Source organism: Mirounga leonina, unplaced genomic scaffold, assembly GCF_011800145.1.
Source record: "Mirounga leonina isolate KUSES-001 unplaced genomic scaffold, KU_Mleo_1.0 Mir_151, whole genome shotgun sequence".
Taxonomy (NCBI): domain Eukaryota; kingdom Metazoa; phylum Chordata; class Mammalia; order Carnivora; family Phocidae; genus Mirounga; species Mirounga leonina.
In genome coordinates, this window is record NW_023270377.1 from 50,757,692 (window position 1) to 50,771,004 (window position 13,313).

A 13,313-nucleotide genomic window follows, 5' to 3' on the forward strand; every position below is an offset into this window, starting at 1 on the left:
TCTAAAGCAAATGAAGTGAAGACATCCTATTTTCCAGTAGGAAACACCTCATACAAGGAATCCTCAATATGATTAACAGCTAACTTCTCATTAGAAACCATGAAGGCCAGAAAGCTGAGGAATGAATATTCAAAATGCTGGAAGAAAAAGGACAGCTAAGAATCCTTTAAGCAGTAAAACTATCCTTCATAATGAGATCTCATTCCCATACTTTCTTCTAGTTCTTTAGACATGGTTTCTTTTAGTTCTTTAAATATATTTAGATAGGTGACTTCAAGTCTTTGTCTCATCAGTCCATATCTGAGCTTTCTAAGGTACATTTGCTACTGACAGCCTTTTTTCATGTTACGGGCCAAATTTCTTACTTCTCTGCATGTGTCATAAGTTTTTGTTGAAAATTTGATATTATAAATAATATAATGTAGGAACTATGGAAATCAGAATCTCTACCTCCCCAGGGTTTGTTACTTTTGCTGTCTGTTGCTGTTTGGTGATCTTTCTGACCTAATTCTATAAAGTCTGTATTCTTTGTCATTTTTGGCCACTGAAATCTTTGATCATTTAGGTTAGCAGTCAGTAATAATTAAGCAGAGATTTCCTCTAATGCCTAGAACCAATTAATCTCCTAATTTTTGATAAAGGGCTCTACATGCATGTTAGGGTATGCTTTCATCATTGAGCCAGGCAGTTGGGAACTGCCTTAACCATTACTTCCAGCTTGTGCAGAATCTCAAGGGCAGGCAAGAGTGAGAACTTAGTACCTCTTTGGGTTGTTCCTGAAAACTGTACACCGCCCTGGGCATGTGCACAACTTTCTAGATCACCAGGGATATGTTACATCTTGCCAAAGCCCCTAGGAACATATTTCCCAATTTTTCTTTTTAAGCTTACTCTTTGTAAGCCTGTTTGCTCCAACTGTTATCCATGACCCAGGCAACCACAATGTTAACAATATTCTGTATTGTTTTTTACAAATGCCCCAGAGAAAAGACTTTTCACAGTGGTGAATCTCCTAGTCAGGTCAGATAAAGACAACCTTGCCAGGTGGGGGGGTCTTCTGGAGAACCACTAAATAGGTCAACCATTGACAGTTCTCTGGGAATGGGACTTTGAAGGAGCTTCAACTGTGTTCCATTCCTTCCAGTGGCTGCCAGACTGCTGGTTTTCACTGTGATTATGGGCTGTTAATTTTCAAGGGTACCACTGAGCTGGGGAGTGAAGATAAGAATAGTGCAAGTTAAAACGCTGCAAAACTCACTGCTCTTACCGTGATTCCCATCTTTTCCTTGAATGAACTCTTTGTGAAGTGTGGAAATCCTTTAGTTAATTTCCAAAGTTATGCAAAATTTGATTCTGATCATTTTTTCCCCTAGTTTTCTCCTTGCTTTTATGGAGGAGAAAGTTTTCAGAGGTTCTTGCTCTGCCACCTTGCTGATGTCACCTGCGGAGACAGCTTTTGAAGAGAAGAGCAAAAAGAGGTAAGGGATAATGAAGGGGGTTATGGGAAGAGAAAAATACAAGGAAGATAAAACTGGAAAATTCTAAGCAGGCTGTAGTTGCACGAATGTCACTTCTCTGTCCAAAAAGTTATAATTGCTTCTTAATCCCAACCCTACTAGGAGGATTTCAAGGCCTGAGTATTCTTACCCTATGTTAAGTTTGCAACTCTACAGTTCTCTCCTTCTGAGTGTAGCCGCCCTTCCAGTTAGGTGAGCCTTTGTCTCCACCTCCTTGCTCTCACCTGGCATCGACACCCATGCTGCAATTTATTGCTTCAGTCTAAGGCACTAGCTAGAGACTACGTGCTGGTGCTGTCCCTGCTCTCAAGTGGAGGAAAATATGGGCCTAAGGGATTGTCTATGACAGTGCCGAAGTAGAGACAGATTATTGTCCCAGCCACATTTGGGTTGCTCATTGCTAGCCTAAAGACATTTTTCTTCCTATAGGGACAAAATAAAAGTTGTTTGTTTTTTTTTTTACCCCATTTTGTTCAGACTATCAGAGTGACCATTTGATTCGAAGTCAGAACAGAGAAGTGGAACAAGGCTAATCTAATCCCCATGCCCCACTGATGAGTGAAGCCAGGGACAAGACAAAGTTGTGACCAGTGACAGCATTATGGAAAATTTTAGACCTCGTCCACAGGAATAAAAGCCAATGAGAAAGTGCATATTTAAGAATTGAAAGAAAGGATAGGTTTGAAGGGAAAAGAGCAAAGTTAAACACAGTTTGGTAGTTTCTGGGTCGTTGAATTTGAGCTCGGTGCCAAGTGCATAAGAAAGATTTCTTAGTTGTCTGGTTCATACAGTAATTCGTAATAGTTCTGTTCAGGTTGATAGTTTTACAAAACAGGCTATATTAACTCATGTTATGTGGGCTAATTTGGTTGTTTCTAAGTCTTTAGTTAAAAAAGAAATTATCGCCCTGCTTGAACCGATTTAGGTCGCATCCCTCGGCCTCAGAGTCGCCGCCGCCATGGCCAGCCAGTCGCAGGGCATCCAGCACCTGCTGCAGGCCGAGAAGCGGGCTGCCGAGAAGGTGGTGGAGGCCCGCAAGTGAAAGAACCAGAGGCTGAAGCAGGCCAAAGAAGAAGTTCAGGCTGAAATTGAACAATACCGCCTGCAAAGAGAGGAGTGCAAGGCCAAGGAAGCTGCGGCTCTGGGATCCCATGGCAGCTGCAGCACCGAAGTGGAGAAGGAGACCCAGGAGAAGATGACCATCCTCCAGGCCTACTTCCAGCAGAACAAGGATGAAGTCCTGGATAACCTGCTGGCCTTTGTCTGTGACATCTGGCCAGAAATCCATGAAAACTACCACATAAATGGATAGGGGAGGAAGGAGCAGCTCTGCGTGCAGATTGTCATGTTAGATGCCTTCATGGAATACGAAGCTTCAGCAAAGCTTGAGTAGTTACATCCTTGTGAAAAGGCAATAAATTATTTCTGTATATTAAAAAAAAAGCAATTATCCCCTTTATGAGAAAGCAGAAATGCCAAAACCTGAATGTCTTCAACTGACCATTTGCTGCCAATTTTACAACCCAATCAATAATTTCCATTGCATTGGGTTTGCTTAAGAACCATCTATCTATATTCTATCATATTGATCCTCAATCTTAATCATTTAGACATTGTAGGGAAACTACATTTAAATGGTCCTTATAGAGGGATTTTTCCTACTTCTTTTGAACGGTGGGTAAATATCCAATTGAAGTCTGATTTTATTGCAGAAATAAAGCATTTATATGTTCACATTTTGAATCTATGCTAGAAAATACTAATCACTCAATCAGTACTGCAACTCAAGATTATATAAATAATGTTTTCCTTGAAAAATACTAAAAAATATCAAACTCTCCAAATAGATGGAAACACATTTCTGCTTTTAAACTTTCTTGGAAAATACACCTTTAAGGAAGTATAAAAATTTGAACAGTTCATTATCATGAAAATGAACTACACAGTAATGTTACAATAAGCAGAGTTTATTAAGAAGCTAAAATCTAGCAATTTCTAAAAATTATAGGATAAAGATTTATCAGAAGAAGTTTTTGTGTTGTGTTTTTGACATATTAGTTAGGTCTTGTTTTTCACATACTAGGCAAATACTCATAAATGCATTTTTTTTGTCTTTTCCCTTGAAAAACAGAAAATTGTTGGAGGCAATACATTAATTGTATTTTTTTCTTGTGTCTGATTAATCTTGCATACTCAAAAAGGAAAACAGTTGGGATTACTCTTTATGCTAAATTGATAATAACTTTAAATTAATTACTGGTGTTGTTTGAACATGGATTTTAATCTCTTGATTGAAAAAGACATTAAAACAGATCTTTAGCCATCTGATGACAGGAAACCAATTATCCAAGTGGATCACAGCATCGTAGATACTTAGGAAATATTCTTAACACAATCAACTAGGAAAGCTATTTTTGAGGAAATGTCTTGGAGGTATCTTTTTTTCAATTACCATCAATAATTTAAGCCACTTGTAAATGCAAATCTGGCCACTTTTCGTAAATTTGTTGCAGTTCAAAATTTATCCAGAATGGAAATAGTCAGCGTCTCTCCTGACTCTTGAAAAATGTCACAAACAGCTGGAAACTAGGCGGGAATGCAACATTACCAATTAAAGTAACGAAGCAAGATTTTAAAACAAATTGTTTTGTGTAGAAAACATTATTTTTCCACATAATTAATAGCTCTAATGTTATCTGCTACATATTCAAAGTGAGCAGAAAGACAAATGTTTCCTCAGAGAACAGCCAGCCCCAATATCAGTAGATTATTTGACTATGTGGCATCCCCGGAGGTAATTCTGAGCTGAGTGCACAGCTGCCTGTGGAGCTCACCCAAAGGCCAGATGTTGCTACTAGAATGTTCCAAGGCTTGGCATCTGGGCCTTGGCAAGCCCCAGGGATAGCCTTGGGTCTTGTGCCTATTGCTCAAATAGAAAATGAAAGAAAGTTCCACAGTAGAGAGTCTAAATGCTTTTGAAGAAATATATAGGAATGAAAAGTAATTCAAAGTTACACTAGCTTTTCATAAATTGTTGGTTTGTCTATACCATGTAAATATACGGGGAGAATGTCAAAATAGTTTCAAGGCCGGGAAAATCATTTTCATTGACTTTCACTGTGTTCTACAATAATTGAATCAATCAGTTAAATTAGTTTCCGCAACTGAGAATGCACATTTTTCATTAGTGAATAGCAATAACAGAGGGAAGAGAGCCATAATCTTAGTCTCAGACTTCAAGTAGTTTTAGAGTATTTTGAACTATTTTTCATCCCATTTCTATTTAATTTAAGGTTTGAAATGTAGAAGTCATAACATGGCTGTTGGTACAGAAAAATGAATTGTTTTATGGATAAATTGTTTTATCAAGGCATTTTTTGGGGGGCTACAAACCATAGATTTGTAGGTAGATTCTGAGAAATAGCATGGTAGTAACGAGAACCTTGAAAATTCATACCCTTAACTTAGTAATTCTTTAACTCTTAGGAATTTGTCCTAAGAAATTAATTAGATTTGGACAAAAAAATGTATTTGTATGTTCATTGTGAAGGTAAATAGCTAAATAAATACCGATACAAATATCCAATAATAGGGGAGGTTACATACAATAGAGTATTATGTACCATTAAAATCATTTTAAAGACTGTTTATTGGCATAGAAAATGCTCATGATATGTTAAGAGCAGGAGATAAAACTATATAAACAATAGAACCCCAACTGGAAAAAAATCAGAGGTAAACTGATTGAAGACTAGAAACTATATATAAAAGTATTAGCATTGTTATGTCTGGATGGTGGGTTATGGGCAATTTTTTATTTTCCTCTTCATTAGTTAGCATTGTTTATATATTTTATAAAGATCGTACAATAAACATTTAAAAATATTATGCAAATAAAATTAAAACGATGTGTTTTATTATGGCTTTAGCATAATGTGTATAGTTTGAAAAGGCTGCAAATCAACCACAACTTCTTTAAACATGAAACACTGAAAATTCTCTAGCTGCTTTAGCTTCCACCCAAGTGTTAGGATTTCTGCTTTGTCTTTCCTGAGGATACAGTTAACAAATCCAAAGAGGAAACCTGACACTATTATTCTGATAGAAAACTATATGTGAGAAAGAAAAGAAAAATCCATTTTTAAACCAAAATAACATTTCAGGAATCCATTGAACAGTGCTACATTAAGAAACAATTTAAAAAAGGGAACAATTTCAGGATAAGTGTCCTTTTGTTATAAAATTGGTTTATATAAATTTATTCCAAACGGTAAATCACTTATAGTGTCCTTCCCCAAATACATACCCTGATCACTTTTTCCTACACTTAACACTGAATATTAGTTGCAACATTCTAAATGGGCTTTTTTTTTTTTTTTAGATATTTTGAGTATTGTTTATTTTGTATTACCAATTTATCTCTAGTGCCTCTTAAGAATATGTGTCATTACATCAATGTATTAGATTATATATATTTCCAAACATAGCTGGAATTTGAACACTTTAAGTATTTCATACCAATATCTATGTTTTCATACAAATCTCATGTTTAATCACAAACATAAAACTCTTCTGCTTCTAATACCCTCCTGGCAGCTGGCTTAGTATTTTACTTACTTGGGGTTTAATTTTCATGGAACAGATTTTTTTTTTTAATTCCAAACAAAATCAATGTAATCTATGTTAGATGCTCATTTAGCAATATTTCTGAGAGGTGGGGCCGACTTTCAACAGTGGCATCGAGAGAACAATACATTAAATCAGATTCCCTCTCTTTCTGAGGATGGCAGTGTGAGCTCAGCTGGCCCCCTGTCCCCAGCCCAGCCCCCGGCAGAAGCAGTGAATTCAACCATAGCTACAGCAGAGTCTGATCATTCTCCTGATGAAATTACACTGATCTAATTTGCACGCTGTGAAGACATTTGGCACTGGCTGGATCTGAGCCTTGACATCTTCATTGGAACTAGAAGTACACTAAGAACTGACATTACATTTCACATTCTCTTCTGCCAGGTTGTGGCATTTCATCCTCTTTAAAGGCATTATTTCAAGAACATTTAATTTGGCTTTGACATGCCTGCCATTTTGCTGGGTAGAACATCCTGTGCCAGAAAAGCTCAGCTGTAATAAAGTTTGGCACCAACAGCCCACCATATACCTGCACCATCCTGTGCAATTTAATTGGCATTCAGCGGGTTGATAAATGGATTGGCTTAATGAGACAATATACTTGACATATGCAGGGTTCTCCTGAGGAATAGGATTGCTTTCTTCCCTTCACACATCAACATGTTACAGATACCAACAGTCACCTCTAGCAGCCACACTGCAGCCAACGGATTCCATCCCCGGGGCTGACCAATAGTAGTAGTGTTACCTTCCAGCCAGCTCACGCCTTTCTCCCTCAGCATCAAGCAAAGGATGGCTTTTAAATGTCATTGTACTTTGTAGTCTCCCAGACACAAGGAAGAATATAGCCCCCATGCTTTATTTACATAAGTCTGTATTTTCCTAGGAGGCCAAACAGCCTTGTGGCCTAAACAGATTAGTTTTACTTGCTGTAAACCCCCGACAGTACCATAAAATACAAGTAATAAGGAATTCTAGGTATAACGACTGACATGCAATTATGTATAGGAGCGAGTAGGTGCCATTCTAGCTCCAGAAACACTGGTTTCAGGAATGAATTAATTAAAACAACAAAGAAAGACACACCATTTTTCACTCCTCAGATTAGCAAAGATTAAAAAGAACCATAATATTGCGTGTTGGCAGGGGAGCGAGGAAACAAGTGTGCCATGCTCTGCTGGTGGGATTCTAAATTAATACAACTTTTCTGGAAGGCAAATGGCAATATGGCAATATGTATCTAAAGCCTTAAAAATGGGCATAGCCTTTTACCAGGCACTTCTACTTCTGAAAATAGATCCCACAGAAATACACTTAAGACCAAAGTTCAGCAATGGTCATCACATCAATTACAACAGGAAAAATTTTAAAACATCCAGATGTCCTAAAAATAAGGAGATTGCCTAAATAAAATATGGAATACTTATATTCTAGAATTTAGCCATTAAAATAATGTAATATTGGTCGTGAAAAAAATGTTCTTGATGTCTTTTATGCCAAAAAAGTATTTTACAAAGCACTAGTTTATTAGCCAACTTTTTTGTGAACAATTTATATATAAACGTATCTATATATTCATATGTGAAAAAGTCAGATATCAAAATAGTAATAATGCTTGCTTCTGGAGGTGGAATTAATCAGAGGTTTTTCTTGATGCTTATTTTTAAATAAATTCTTTATTTAAATGATTTTAATTAAGATGGCGTTTTAAACTTCTCAAGGAATTTCTTTCTGACAACAATGTGATATTTGGAAACTGTTTTACTATATAGTAAGTCAAATCATGTCCACCTAATTCAATTCTTCTTACAGTTCCGGGTCATTTAATATTCTGTTGAATAGCTGTCCAGGTAGGTAGATATTCCATCTTAGACAAATGAAGTTTCTTTCTTCTTCCAGCTTCCTGGGATTTCTCATTTCACTAGTAACAGCTTAGTAGTAGAAAGCAGCAGATTTTTAGAATGCAGTTGACACTCAAAAGACTTTTGGAGTTTATAACTTCCAGCTACAATCCTTATTAAATGGAAACTGCTTGGACTAATTTTTTGTTTTTACAATGCTGATGATTTTTTATTTTTTATTTTTTTAAAATTTTTATTTATTTACTTGAGAGAGAGAGAGAAAGAGAGCCATGAGCAGAGAGGAGGCGCAGAGGGAGGGGGAGAAGCAGACTTCCCGCCGAGCAGCTCGATCCCAGGACTCTGGGATCATGACCTAAACCGAACACAGACGCTTAACTAACTAGTTAAGCCACCCAGGCATCCCTGCTGATGATTTTTTAAAAAGATAGAAAAAGATAGAAAATAAGAATCCAGACATGAAAAGGTTATTCAGATTTGCCAAGGTCCCGTGGGAACCATATTGTGCCTGGCAGTAGGCAAGATGGGGTACCTGCCTTCAAATCTGCCCAGGCAAATAGAAAAGGAAAGATAATTGGGATGGAATGAAAGTGCTTTAAGGGGGAGATCAGCTGAGGGGAGCCAAAGTGCTCCAGAATGACCAATTGGAGGGCTTGGTTAGTGGTTCAACCCAGGCAGGGTGAGGCGCCATGTGAGCAGCGTCCAGGGCAGCTGCACCACTGGCAGCCTCGCCGTCCCCTGCACCCCCCGCCCTACCTGCCCCCGGCTTCCTTCCTGCCTCTGAGGTGGGGAGGACACCCGCAAGCCACTGCTCCTCATTTCAACTGGGTGCCAGTTTGATGCTCTCCATTCTGCTCCAAAGGAAGTTCCAACATGCAAATAAGCCCAAGGAAATGAAAAAATGAAACGGTGTGTGACAGTTTCTAATTACTGCATAAAAACAACATATGGAAACTTCATTGTCCATTTCATCGCCCAACATGTACCATCAAGTCAGACTTCTTTTGCTCAAATCACTCTCTGCAGCATTCAGACCTGGTTTACTTCAGTAAGAAGGTTTTTTGCTTTTTAAAAAATTTCTGAGGGGGATAATGGTATTTTTAAAAAAATTTGAAACATCTTGATTATTGGGAGGTTTTTAGAACCTTGCCTATTTTCTATTTGAGTTTTCTCATTGTATTCTAGTTAGTTAATTCTATTCCCTAGGGTTACTCACAACCTGGATTGAAGTTGTCCATTCTTCAAAAGTTTAACTATCCCTAAGTACCTTTTATAAATGCTTGAATGGGTCCCTAATCACTTATTAGAGGAGGCAGGAGGACTGATTTGGCACTTGTAGTTGGCTTTGGTGTTCTAAGGCATATGAATGGGAGGTCAGGAAAGAAAAATGTGGCAGACACTGTTTGGTGACTTAAAAAATAACAATAAGGCAAATGAAAAAAACAAAAGTTAGCGAAAACAATGTGCTGACATAGAAAGACTGGAAGGAGGGTCAAGAGATGTGGAGTCTATGCCCTGCTTTGGTGGGCATAGACTGTGTGATCCAAAGCAAGTTCTTTCCTTCCCGATCTGCCTTAAAATAGGATTTAGGCTACACGATTTCTAAGATTCGTGTCCTCTTTTCTGCATTCTCAGACTATACAGAATGATTTAAGTACTATTTGTTTTCCAAATGGGACAAGACACTGCTCACCGAAGGTTGCTTGCATTTATTTATTTTATTTTTTTATTTTTAATTTTTTTAAAGATTTATTTATTTATTTATTTGAGAGAGAGAGAATGAGAGACAGAGAGCATGAGAGGGAGGAGGGTCAGAGGGAGAAGCAGACTCCCCGCCGAGCAGGGAACCTGATGCGGGACTCGATCCCGGGACTCCAGGATCATGACCTGAGCCGAAGGCAGTTGCTTAACCAACTGAGCCACCCAGGCGCCCAGTTGCTTGCATTTAAATGCTAACCTTGGAGTAAAGTTTAAAAGTTGAGGCGAGACCAAAGATGCAAGGCATATATCAAGTGCCCGTTTGCTAAAAGCAAAACCTTCCAGTTTCTCCTCTCATCCCCCCTGGCCACCGAAGCAGAGTCGGTTAATGAATCAGAAAAAAGCTGGTTACCAGATGTCCTGGCTTATTAACACGCACATTGCATTCTGTAATGGCATTCAAGAGCAAGCTGTGTGGAACCGAGAGAGGGAAAAGTTCTCCTCTCAGATGAGCTTCAAAATGGGGGTGTGTTTTGATCAATTTCAGCAATGGTTGCTGCACAAGTTCATTTCAGCCATTGTCAGGCATTCTATCTAGCAGGAGCTTGCCTGGGTTACAAGAGCCTCTTCCTCAAGGTCATAGGATAGCATGCCTCTCTCAGACCTTCCTCCTTCCTCCAATCTGTGCATAATTGCTGACATGATCTCTTACATGTGGAAAGGAAGACATCGATAATAAACTTAGAAGCAAGGCAAAGGAAAAGCCAATTCTGTTTGACTGGTTTTCACCACAGCTAATTTTAAAGCCACCCATTGTTCAGCTCTGCAGTCTAATTTTATGTTAATATCCTGAAAGTTGTCAAATCTTGGCAAAACCTATGCATAAATTACACAGAAAGTAGCTCACAGGAGGGGGAAAAGTAATGACTGTCATGGTTAGCCAAACCCATTAATAGTCTGACAAGCAATAACCCAGGAGCTCTGGTCAACTGCTGCAGACATCTGTGAAACTTTTGCAATTAATATCATTTTTTCCTTTTTTGTTGTTGTTGTTGTTGAAAGAGGTATCAGCTGTGAAATAGCATGCAACTGACTGATCATTATCAGCTCTGCCGGCAAGAGTTGGGTTTATCATCTCTCTTGGTTGACCATTGCCCTGCTTTTCACAAAAAGCCACTTTTTTTTTTTTTTTAAGTAATGCAGTGTTTTTCAGCACAAAGATCGATAGTCCCTAGAAAACAGTTGCCAAAGGTGTGTGGATACTCAAACAATAAAAAAATCAGATGCTTCAATCTCTAATTCATTACTGACATTTTTTCCCCTGTGAGGTTGTAAAAGAAAGAAAGATGGAGAGGTTTAAAATCTCTCTTCAAAGCTGTACCCTAAGTCCTATGCTTGCTGGTAGATCATCTTACTATGCCTTCTCCTACCTCTCCTACCTCTTCTCACGTCATTCCAGCACACCTTTTCTGTGAATAAGAGCTTCAGGGTAAAATAGATGTATCCACCTAACTGATGGTTAAAACATTTTGAATATCACTCTGTGTGTATTATATGTGTATATATATATATACACATATAATACACACACACACATAATGTACACACATACATAATCTCTTGCTCATTTTCCCAGAGAATATTGCTGGTAGAAATAGTTGAGTTTCCAGGTATGCCTGTAAAGGCTTCTCCGTCTTTCCCCAGAGCTGTTATCATTGATGCATCTGGCATAGTACCTGGCACTGAGTGGACAATCAAAAATATTTGTTGGGGCGCCTGGGTGGCTCAGATGGTTAAGTGTCTGTCTTCGGCTCAGGTCATGATCCCAGGGTCCTGGGATCGAGTCCCGCATCGGGCTCCCTGCTCCTTGGGAGCCTGTTTCTCTCTCTGCTTCTCTCTCTCTCTCTCTCTCATGAATAAATAAATAAAATCTTTTAAAAAATCTTAAAAAAAAATTTGTTGAAAGAATGGGTAGATGGATGGATGGATGTTAGCAGGGCGTTTTCCCATTTATGACCATGGTATTGTAGCTTCATATGTTGATTTTACACAGAAATTTCTTGCTTCTGAAAATCATTTCTTGTGTGTAGGGTTTTCTCAGAATGCCAACGGAAGACTTGCTCTTATTAAAGCTTATAAGCAATCTGAAATGTCTGACCTACAAAATCATTTGGTACCCAAACTCTTTCTGAGCTCCTGCTTTGTGCCAGGACCCATGCTTGGAGGTGGGTATAAGAAGATGAATAAAACAGTTTTTGCTATCATAGAGCTCACAGAATGTTCAGAGGCAGCCATACAGAAAGGTGATTCCAAACAGAACATGGCACATGCCATAACATAGGTTTCTGCAATATAGGTTTCAATAGACTTCAAGGAGCAGCACATTCTGCCTGGTACTGCAGGGAAAGATATCATGGTAAAAAAACATTTGGACTGAATCTCATTAAAAAAAAAAAAAAGACTGGCAGAGAGTGAGGAAAGGCTTTCGAGGCTCAAGATCTGCATGTGTCAAGATACAGAGTCATAAAAGGGCATAGAATTTTAGAGAATAGTGAGATGGTCAGTGGCTAGAAGCAGAGGGCATGGGAGGATGTGGCAGGAAAGGAAGTGAGGTAGGATAAGAAATGGCCTTGGTGCCATCCTACTGACTGCAGTGTATCCTGCAGGCAATGGGAGATGAATGGAAGGAAGCCTTTAACCAGAGAATCAACTCTGTAGGTCTTGCCTATGACGGCCAGTAGTAGTGGGGTGGCTGTGAGGGGGCAGGAGAAAGGGACTGCAGAATCATGATAGGGAGGCCAATGAGAAAGTCATCTCAATAGCCTCGTAGAGAGATGATAAGAAAGGAGAAGAAGCAATCGATTTTGAAGACATTTCTGTAGTAAGCTGTCAAGATTGGGTGATTGATTGCATGTGGGGGTAAAAGAGCTATGATAGAGGATGACTCCTAGCTTTGTGTAAATAGCGACACCTTTGATTAAGACAGGGACACAGAAAGCAGCTGGCTGGGGTAGATGTAGGAGTGAGGAAACCACAAGGATATAAGGGAAGACAACATGTAAATTTTCTGGAAATCAGTCTTTGGAAAATAATGAGTAGCCCTACACCGAACCATTTCCAACTACCACTGATAAAGCCAACAAATCAAACAAGAACACAATACAATCTAACAGATGCTAATCAAAGACAAATGCCATTGGAAAGACTTTTTAAGAAATAATCAGGAGGAAAAACAACTAAAATATACAAATAATAATTAGTCCTTTGAACTTAGATAAAAAGAGCTCATTAACAGGAAGCTGTTTATAGCCTCTGAGTTCTGAGCTTTCTGAACTGACAACTGCATGAAATGCTCAATCTGACCCATTTCTTCTTCCTTTCCTAAATATTATAGTAACATTTACCAAATGAAAATGATATTCATAAAAATCTAAACCCCCTAACGGTCACAGTCTTCAATTTGGCAACACATGTGGATTCCTCTCCAGCCTTGTCAGAACAGAACATATTCTGGACAAATCAAGAAAGAAGAAAGTATTGGATCAATCACATAAATGAATGCCAGTTGTCTGAAAAACAAGTCTGCTGTCATCTTGGGACACATCATTTT

The 13,313-nt window shown here is 38.5% G+C and overlaps 1 long non-coding RNA gene and 1 pseudogene across 2 annotated transcripts in view; one reads left to right on the forward strand and one right to left on the reverse strand.

The window, feature by feature from the left end:
• LOC118012264 overlaps positions 1–13,313 on the reverse strand; it is a 217,446-nt gene that overhangs the window by 14,927 nt on the left and 189,206 nt on the right. The gene's annotated exons all lie outside the window — the stretch shown is intronic.
• Positions 2,476–3,245, forward strand: LOC118012263 (annotated as a pseudogene).